This window comes from Mus pahari, unplaced genomic scaffold (genome assembly GCF_900095145.1).
Source record: "Mus pahari unplaced genomic scaffold, PAHARI_EIJ_v1.1 scaffold_10094_1, whole genome shotgun sequence".
NCBI classification, from domain to species: Eukaryota; Metazoa; Chordata; class Mammalia; order Rodentia; family Muridae; genus Mus; species Mus pahari.
This window is the reverse complement of record NW_018393517.1, coordinates 6324-17345: the sequence shown is the minus strand read 5'-3', so window position 1 is coordinate 17345 and position 11022 is coordinate 6324. Positions and strand designations below refer to the sequence as shown.

Sequence of the window (11022 nt, the reverse complement as noted above, 5' to 3'; positions counted from 1 at the left end):
CTATAAGAACCTCCTTTATGGCTCACAAAATACCCCTGAAATTGGCAGAAAGAATGTAAGAAATGGAAATAAGAAAAAGGGTCATAAGAAGTTATCTGTTTGACAAGATATGGCTATAGCACTCATATAATTAGAGTATATATCAAGAGGTCACATGATTACATATAAGAAATTCAGGGTCAAAGATGGGACAATGTGTATACTATAAACAAATTTTAAATTCTTATAATTACAAAATAAAAATAGGAACACCAGGGCTGGAGAGATGCTCAGTGATTAAGAAAAGTATTGTTTCTGAGGACAAAATTTCAAATCTAAACGACAATGTGGCAGATGACAACCATATGTTCCTTGTTTTTAGAATTCAGGAATTTTGGTTTCTTCAAACTACAGATGAATATTTAAGAATATGTTTTCGTTTTATGCCAGGTGGGGACATGTGGCTGCTTCTGAGTCCCTGACTTTGATTTGCCTTGTTCTCTAGCAGAGGGGTGGTTTTGCCAGTTACATTTTGTGACATTTGGGAATTTTTCAGAGGGTATTTAATTTCTAGAGCCATAATAGGTATTGTTTGTTGTTGCCTGTTTAGTGGGGTTTTGTTGTGCTGTGATAGCAATTGAGATCGAAAAGAAACAAAGAAAAATAAATTAGATTCAGGGATCTCCATCTCTCTCCCTTGTCCCCTCTATCCTTTCTCTATATCTTGTTTTAGGAGATGTAAAACAGGGAAGAAGAAGGGGGAAAGAGTGGAAAAAAAGAAGAATCTACAAATTAGCAACAGTCTGGCTATAGTAACTTAAGGTAAAATAGAACTTTTGTCATCTCCTGTAATGTGGTACAGATGTAGGCAAAACTTTAATAAACATGAAAGAGTAGAAAATTAAATATATATTTTTTAAAAAAATCAGAACTACTTTTTGTTGATGTTTTTTGTTTGTTTGATTGATTTGGTATACAGAAGTTGGCAGTATTTAAGTTGCATGCTCCTAAAGCAAGCATCTTCTAACAATTAATGACAGTGTTCTTGCAAAAATGTGAAGCATTGCATCAAAGCAACGTTCAGAGTAATCCACAAAACTGGATGATCAAAGACTACTTGTCCTGTTCCACTTCCAATCCAGTGAAGTTCCTAAGTCTCCTTCCTTGAAAATAGTTGTATACTTCCCCACTCTGAAGGCTGAAAAGTTTTTCAGCTGGTCCCCAAATCGTAGGACTACATCTGCTAGAGTTTCATTGAAATTTGTTTGTTTGTTTGTTTTAATAGCTCAGTGAAACTGAAGAATAATTACCTTTTTGGTTAATGTTCAACTGATGGCATTGTTCTTTATTGGTTACTTTATATATTTACATTTCAACTGTGATCCCCTTTCCTGTTTTCCCCTCAACATCCCACCTACCCCCAAGCTCCTGCTTGCTTCTACAAACCCCAACAACCAACCATACAAACAAATAACAAAAAAAAAAAACAAAAAAAAAAGTTTGAAGTAGAAAATGTTACAGATGGCATTAATGATGAATCAAGTCTCCAGACCCTGTCACCAAATACTGTTGAGCAAGTATGGAGAAATAGGACTTAAGGTACAGGGCTGAGAAGTGCACAACCAAGCAGCCTGCCTGTAAGTACTCTGTCAATGACACTCCCACTCTGGTTGCAAAAATGTAACATGACACCCAGTCACTAACTGAGGTCAATCTTGCTGTAGTGATGGTAGCTGAGCTGGAATTCACATAAATTTGATAGCAATAAGAAGTGTACAAGCCATGTAGATTGATGGAATTTGTAGGCTAAATGAACAAATAAATAAAACAAGTGAAGTTGAAGTTCAAAAGTAAAATACAAAGCAAAACAAATCAAAATAAATAAAAAAAAACTAGAACTACTTATAAGTATAGAGTCTAGACTATATATATATATATATATATATATATATATATATATATATATATCAGAAAAAAAGTACTTTCCAATTTGTATCTCTTTGACCTCCTTTTGTTGTTTAATTGTTCTGCCTAGAACTTTGAGTAATATATTGAATAAATAAGAAGAGAGTGGGCAGCCTTGTCTTGTCCCTGTTTTTAGTGGGATTGCTTCAAGTTTCTTTCCATTTAGTTTGATGTTGTCTATTGGTTTGCTATATATTGTTTTCATTATGTTTAGTTATGGGCCTAAACATAATAAAAGTTCCTGATCTTTCCAAGAATTTTAACATTAAGGGGTGTTGGATTTTGTCAAAGGCTTTTTCAGCATCTAATGAGTGGTTTATTTCTTTGTCCTTGTTTATATGGTGGATTACGTTGATGGATTTCCATATACTGAACCATCCCTGCATCCCTGGGATGAAGCCTACTTAATCATGGTGAATGATATTTTTGATGAGTTCGTGGATTTGGTTTGCAAGAATTTTATTGAGTATTTTTGCACTCATATTCATATTGGAAATTGGTCTGAAGTTCTCCTTTTTGTTGGGTAGCTGCTTTCTTTAGGTATCAGCATAACTGTGACTTCATAGAATAAATTAGGTAGTGTTCCTTATGATCCTATTTTGTGGAATAGTTTGAGAAGCATTGGTATTAGGTATTCTTTAAAGGTCTTAGAAAAGTGCACAAAACCCATCTGTCTCTGGACTTTTTTAGTTTGGAGACTTTTAATTGCTGCTTTTATTTCCCTAGGGGTTATGGGACTGTTTAGATGGTTTATCTGATCCTGATTTAACTTTGGAAGGTTATGGGCCAACAAGTGGTTGGCATGTAGAAGAATGCAAATTGATCTGTATTTTTTGCTTTGTACAAAACTCAAGTCCAAGTAGATCAAGGACATCTACATAAAACCAGATATACTGAAACAAATAGGAAAGAAAGAGGGAAAGAACCTCTAACATATCAGCATAGAGGAAAATTTTCTGAACAGAACACCAATGGCTCAGACTGTAAGATCAATAATTGGCAAATGGAACATCATAAAATTGAAAAAACTTCTGTAAGACAAAGGAAACTGTCAATAAAAAAATGTTCAACATCCTTAGTCATCAGGGAAAAACAAATCAAAATGATCATGTGATGCCACCTCACACCAATCAGAATGGCTAGGATCAGAAACTCAGGTGACAGCAGATGCTGTAAAGGATATGGAGAAAGAGGAATACTCAAATTTTGGTGGGATTGCAAGCTGGTACAACCACTTTGGAAAACAATCTGGTGGTTCCTCAGAAAATTGGAAATAGTTCTACCTAAAGACCCAGCTATACAACTACTGGGCATATATCCAACATTAAACAAAGACACATGCTCTACCGTTTTTATAGAAGCCTAATTTATAATAATCAGAATCTGGAAACAACCTAGATGTACCTGTATTGAAGAATGGATAAAGAAAATATGATATATTTACACAATAGAGTAGTACACAGCCATTAAATACAATGACTTCATGAAATTCATATACAAATAGATGGAATTAAAGTATATCATCTTAAGTGAGGTAACCCAGATACAAAAGTGCACACATGGTATGTACTCACTGCTGAGTGGATATTTGCCCCAAAGCTCAGGGTGCCCATGTTACAACCCACAAACCATATGGAGCCTAAGAAGAAGGAAGACCAAAGTGTGGATGCTTCAATCCTACATAGAAGGGAAATAAAATAATCACAGAAGGTAGAGGGAGGAAGAGACTTAGGAGGGAGAGAGAAAGGGGAGATAAAAAGGGGGGCAGGGGCAGGTATGAGAAGGGACAGGAGAAAAGTACAGAGGGTCAGGAAATTGAACAGAAACATATAGCCCTGGGGGATGGGAAACTGGGTGTAGTCATTGGAAAGTCCCAGACTCCAGAGAAATGAAAAGCTCTCAGGATGACATTAGCAAAAGAACCCAACCAAGGAGAGATAGAACATGAAAATACTACCTCGAGTAGATAGGCACAGCCCCGAGTTGAGGGATGGTCCATCTACCCACCTCGAAATATTGAATCCAGAATTATTCCTGTCCAAACGAAGACAGAGACAAAAGTGGAACAGAAACTGAAAGAGAGGCTATCCAGAGACTGTCCCACCTATGGATCTATCCCATCTGCAAAAATCAACCCCCAACAATATTGCTGATGAAAAGAAGTGCTTGCTGACAGGAGGTTGGTATAGCTGTCCTCTGTCAACACAGTTAATCATCAGACCTCAACAGAAAGGGGGGGGGGGAGAATGAAAGAGCCGAAGGGTATTGCAACCCCATAGGAAGGGGGGGGGGAGAATGAAAGAGCCGAAGGGTATTGCAACCCCATAGGAAGAACAATATTAATAAAGTGGACTACTCAGAACTCCCAGGGACTAAACTGTCTACCAAAGACTATATTTGGAGGGATCCATGGATCCAGCTACATATGCAGTAGAGGATGATCTTATCTGTCATCAATTGGAGGGGAGGCCCTTGGTTCTCTGGAGACTTAATATTCCAGCATAAAGGGATGTTAGAGCTGTGAGGAAAGAGTGGGTGAGTGGGTGAGTAGGTAGAAGATCACCCTCATAGAGTCAAAGGGGAATGTTGACTTAATGGGAAGTTTGAAAAGAGGAGTCTGGGAAGGGGGATAGCATTTGAAATGTAAATGAATAAAATGATTAATAAATTAAAAATATAAATCATAATACAGTTTAATGTTATTGGTGTGGGTTAAATCCCATATCAAAATATTTTAAAAGGAGGTGAATATTATACACATTTAGAAGATTAATACAATTATCAGCTTAGTATTTAAGAAAAACTGTTAGATAATTAACTGCTAAAGTAGAATTAGAGCACTTGGCTATAAATACTAAGAAAGCATTCAGGAAAATTTAATTAAGTTTTACTTTTCACTAACAGCAAAAGTTATCAAACTTTAATAGTTCATATTGATGAGATTTAAGTTATTGTTATAAATGTTTAGTAATGGAAATATATTTGTAATATAACATTGAATGGAAGAAAGATAACCAAAGTAGCAATTGCATGATGTATACATATTTTTATAAATTAAAGAAAATGGTAATATTCATTTTTAAGGTAATAATTTGAGAGCCCACATGTGACTCTGAACAGGAAAGTTGACTTCACTGATGACACTTTTGGGCTGCTTGGGTCCAGAAAGTTTCCATCTTCTGTTGTCCACCACTTTGAGACAATGTAGAACTAACCTACATATAGAATATCCCATTCTATCAATTTATGGCCCTGTAAAATCATAAGCCCTCTGAGACATATTAGCACAATATGTACTTCTGCAAAGAGATGGTGGTCCTCCATTTTTCTGTATAAAGGAATAATTCTGCTTTTGCTGATGTCTGTCAGCTTTCTTTTACGTTTTAATTATCTCAGTTAATCCTAATCTAACATTTGGTGCCAACCCGACAAGATTTTGGGTACTGTATTTCAGCCTGATTTGGATGACCTTTCTTCTTTCCTCATACCCATCTTCTCTTTTCTAAGACGCATGCCATTAGCGTTATGGCTGCTTTAGAGCTTAACAAACAGCCACCATGTCTTGTAACCTCTTGGCTAGCTTTCTTCAACTTCCTTTCACTCCCTCACGAACTTCTGACCTCAGAATTCTTTTTGTTCTTAGTCTAGTTGAGTACATCTACAATAAAATCATTGAGAAGGTAGGGTGTGCCCAATGTTTGAAGGTACTTGGACCTAGGTCTTCTGAACTTCAGGAGTTCCTCAGCTTTTATCTCTCATGTTTTGCCACAAGTTTTTCATTCAAAGGTAATGACATCATCTACAAATCAGGGTAGCTCCTCAGGTCACTTTCTGATCTCAGATAACAAATGTAGCTGCTGGTGGCCAGCCATGACAGGATCAGGTACTGGTGGGGGACAGAGGATTAGAAGACAGTCAAAGGCTGATGACCTCTGGTCTTAACTTTCTCTAACTCTTCTGATGTCCAAAACATGATGACTTCTGGCAATTGACTCCTATGGATAGCAGCAGAAGAATAAGAAATAAATTTACTTACTTCAGCTCTTTTCTCTTTGACTCACAGGTGTTTCTTCCTTGCCAGGTAAGAGACTCAAAGTTCTTTAACACTTTCTGAGTTTTAGAGGAAAGAAAATACAGGAAAAGAGAAGAGAAGAGAAGAGAAGAGAAGAGAAGAGAAGAGAAGAGAAGAGAAGAGAAGAGAAGAGAAGAGAAGAGAAGAGAAAAAGAAAAAAGAAAGGAACAGAAGGAAGATAGGAAAGAAAGAGAAAGAGAGAAAAGAAAGAGAGAGAGAGAGAGAGAGAGAGAGAGAGAGAGAGAGAGAGAAAGAGAAAGAGAAAGTGAGAGAAACAAACAAACAAACAAACAAAGAGGAGAAAGCAAAAAAAAAATTCAGACACATATACAGAAATATGCTCACTGGGTGATGCAGAAAAGGGCCACACTCATCTTTATTATTGCTTTCAGATTTTTATAGGTTTTTAGACAAAATGTTCTCTATGTGAGGAAAGTTACTTCACAGATAAAATGTTACTTAAAAAGGGTTTACAGAGGGTGTTCATAGTATGTTCAAATCACTGTTTCATTCTACAAGCTAATTGTGCATTCAAAGCAACAATTTAACATGACTTTGATTTTTTACAATATACATTTGTAGCCTCTTCCTTAGACCTGACCTGGAATGAATGTTTTTCATTGATCACAAATGTGTCCCANACCTATTTCTCTTCTTAGTTCAATTTATGAAACTCACAGTATTTTTTTATGCGGTTCTTACTTGCTATTTTATGAAGAGGGGATGCATTCTAAGTTTTAGTATAAATTTATAATATCTTTCTGAAAAAACAACTAAAACTATCTCCTTAAAATTTGTTTCTAAAGTTATTTGAATAAAATCATGAATTATATAAAGTCATTAATCCATCTAAACCAAATTTATGCATGAAAGTTCATCTTCATGTTGATCTGTAATAAATTTATCAAATAGGGTAAGCTTCCACACAGGACATAATTACAACAAGTTATAGCCAGTGAGGATCCTCTAGGGTCTACTAACAGTAACACTAACACCAAGCCAAATAAATGAGGAATATGGCAACTAAACACATACAGGAAACCATGTCAGCAGTATGCAGATGAAGTTCTGGGACTGTGACTCATCAGAGCACACACATCGCAGCTGAGTAGGATGGTGGGCCATTTCCAAGGAGCTCACTTGCCAATTTCAGGTCTTTCTGCATGGCATCCACCATGGGACATTCCTCTCCTCGGTTGTATGAGAAGGTTTCAAGTTGTTTTTGTCCAGGAATGACTTTTTGGTCTGCCTAAAATTAAGCCTCAGAAATTCACATTTCAAATTCAGACCTACAAATTTTATGAAGCATTCTCTTGAAATCTGGTCCCAATATCAATTAAACAACAGTCATACCTGGCCTAAACTCATTACTTTCGACGTTGAAAATGGTCACCAAATTCAATAAAGTCAGTAGATAAAAGAGAAAGGAACTCTGCAGTCGCATGCTGTCAGGTTTCTGCTTTTTCTTCCTTCCTGTACTTCCTTTTATTTTTCCATCTCTGCCGTTCAAGTTTTACCAACTCAGAGTTCTAAACCCAGATCCCTAGACTCTCTCAGATGGTAGTCTGGAGGAAAAGCACCCCTCCTTTCAAAAGAACAGCATCTAAAATTAAGTTAGCAAGTTGTTCTGTATAATAGATTCTGGAATGTCCCAATGGGGGAGGAGATTACTTTATTTAATCTGTAGGGAAATAATAGGAAGGATAAAACAATCATGTGATTTCTTGCCATTTTGGCTGGGTGACCTCATCAAGATAGATATAACCTTGTGACATGACTAACATGATTCATTAATTATCATAAGAAGGGCAAATGTCATGTGAATTTACCATTGTCTTGGTTTGTGTAACTACATGGCACAAACTAAAATGAGTTTTTATTATAGCCTTTCTTTCACAGTCCTATCATTTTGTCCTTACTGTCAACTTCTTCACATCATCCCTGGGAATCTGCTAACCTCTCTGGCCAGGGAAGAAGGTAGATTACATTCACTTTTACTCCCACTCTTTACTTCCATTTTCCCAGTCTTAGTCTCAGCTCTTTAGCAGACTGAGTGTTGTGGAATCTCTTTACTATCTGTTCCCATTTTAATTACTCTAAACAGATGGAAATGCACCCAATTTCTTCCTTTTGATGTTCTCAGCCAACACCCCTTTAAGCCTCTCCCACTCTATAGTGACAGCTGCCAATACCTAGAAACAATTCATGCAGGATCCCCAATGGCCATACCTGGAAGGATCTCAGATGCCTTCTCTACCAAGCAATCTACAACTACACCATCCAAAGAACCAGAAAGTATAACAAAATCCAAGGAATCATATACTATCAAACAATCACAAGAGCAGCGACCTCTTCTCCCACTGATGACCAACTAGGCCATTCTCTGCTAGATATGCAGCTAGAGATAGGAGATCTACCATGTGTTTTCTTTGTTTGGTGTGGAGGGGCCAGGAAGCAGGACTGGGCCAGTTGGGGAGCAGGGCGAGGAGTAGGGGATGGGGGGATTTCAGAGGGGAAACTGGGAAGGAGGATAACATTTGAAATGTAAATAAAGAAAATATCTAATAAAAAAAAGTCCAGCGCTAGAAAAGGTGCTAGAATATAAACTCAAACCTAAAGATGTTAACTAAGGAAACAGAAAATAAATTATTCCACAAGGAAGTGTACACACACACACACACACACACACACACAAATACACATCCCCCACACACATATGCCACCACAATCACCAATAACAAAACAAAACAAAACAAACAAACAAACAAACAAAAAAAACCCACGAGACCAGATAGCAGCAACTAGAGCTAAGATTATGCCCAAACCAGATGTATAGTACCTTAGCTATGGATTCCATAGCTCTGAAGAGATACCATGTTCAAGATAACATTTATAAAGATATTTATTTGGAGCTGTCTTACAGGTTCAGAGGTTCAGTCCTTTATCATCATACTGAAAAGCATAGCAGCATCCAGGCAGACACAGTATAAGAAAATCTCTATAGTTTGTTCCAAAGGCAGCCAGAAGAAGACTGCCTTGTGCAGCCAGACAGCAAGAGCATTAGGAGCCCTCAAAACCCACCTACACATTGACACACTTCCTCCAACAAAGTCACCACACCTTTTCCAACAAGTCTATACCTCTTAACAGTGCCACTGCCCATGGGATAAGCATATTCAAATCATTGCATTCCACAGCCTGGCTATTATAGGTTTGTTCAAACACATGAGTCTGTGGGGGGTATACCTAGACATCACATAATGCAAAATGCATGTAGTTCAACTTCAAAAGTCCCTTTGTTCTATCACAGTCTCAACAATGTTTAAAAGCCCAAAGTTTTCCTGTACCTGGAACAACAAAGCAAGAAACAGAGCTGGAGCCTTGGAGGGCTCCTAGCAATGGGCCTGGACAGGAGTTCCACAGAGACTGGGGAACTCGACCATTTTATCTTCATCCTTGTCCTCCAGCTTCTCTGCATCCAATGCAACCAGCAGCAGGGTGCTGCAGGATCCTTTAAAACCATCTTCCCTTGAATTTTATCTTAGGGGTGGGAAACCAAGCTTCTAAACTACCCCAATGGATGCAGACAGTGATGTTGCATTAGATATTTTAATTACAAATGTAGTCTGTGTTTTTAGAACAAGATACCATTTGAACTTAAGGAAGATTGCTTTAGAGGGAGCAAATGTAATTTATAAGTGTGATGTTGGGAAAGTACTAATGAAGCTTAGAAAACCTAGAATTATAGCTACAATTTGATCCTCAGGAAAAATTATTTGCCCTGGAACAAGTGAAGAAGAAACTAAATTTGGTACCAGACATTTAGCCTGTAGTCTACAGAAACTAGGTTTTCATGATATTTTCACAGATTTTAAGGTTGTGAATGTTTCAGCAGTTTGTAACATGCCCTTTGAAATATGTTTGCCAGAATTTACAAAGAACAGTAGACCTCATGCCAGCTATGAACCTGAACTTCATCCTGCCGTGGGCTATTGGATAAAGTCTCTAAGAGCTACACTACAGATTTTTTTCAACAGGAAGTATCAGAGTGACAGGACCCAATGTAAATACTGTGGTCACTGCCGTGGAGTAGATCTACCAGTTCGTGTTTGAAAGCAGGGAGGAGATTTTGTAACTCAAACTTGGTTGTTTAGAGTCTCTGAGCACTGTTTGAGACCTGCTGCACATTGGACTCTAAACACAAGGAAAACTGGACCAACAGTGACTGAGGACAGACTCAGACTCACAGCTACAGTGTAAGCTCCAGTCCCTTTGGATTTTAATTCAAACTTTGCTGTAATATAAAAAGGAAGTTTACAAGACACGACATTGCTGCTTTTACAAAAGGATGTTCTATTTATTTTCACAGTAATCTCCACATCCCACAGGCAGAGCTGTTGCTATTTGCACTACCCAACAGTTGTTTTATTGATGTCATTATTTTTCCAGTTGGAGCTAATGGGTTTGATTTGTGAATCGTTTCTACAATTTTGTATGCTGAATATGGGCACCAAAGAGCCTGTAAATGTTATCTTTTTAAATTGAATGTGCAGAAATAAAAGTTTGGAAAAGATTTTTCTTCATATCCGTTCTGTAAATTTTATTCACCATTTTTTTTCTTTTAAACAACTGTATTCATAATTTTTAAAATCTATGCAAGCTTAGAATTTGGCTAAAGCATGTGGGCTTCTTTTTGAAGTGAGTTTGTATATATAGATGTGAATGCTACATGTATATAATATTTTTATGCTGCTACCAAATATCAATTAGAATTTTTTCTTCGCAGATTGAATACAAAATTAACTCAAACAAATCAGTGGCCTTTCTCTACACAAAGTATAAACAGGCTGAGAAAGAAATTAGGGAAACAACAACCTTCACAATAGTCACAAATAATATAAAATACCTTGATGTGACTCTAAGGAAGTGAAAGATCTGTATGATAAGAACTTCAAGTCTCTGAAGAAAGAAATTGAAGAAGATCTCAGAAGATGGAAAGATCTCCC

At 37.1% G+C, this 11022-nt stretch overlaps 1 pseudogene; it reads left to right on the top strand.

The window, feature by feature from the left end:
• Nucleotides 1-9583: 9583 nt before the first annotated feature.
• On the top strand, nucleotides 9584-10151 carry LOC110315587 (annotated as a pseudogene).
• Nucleotides 10152-11022: the final 871 nt, after the last annotated feature.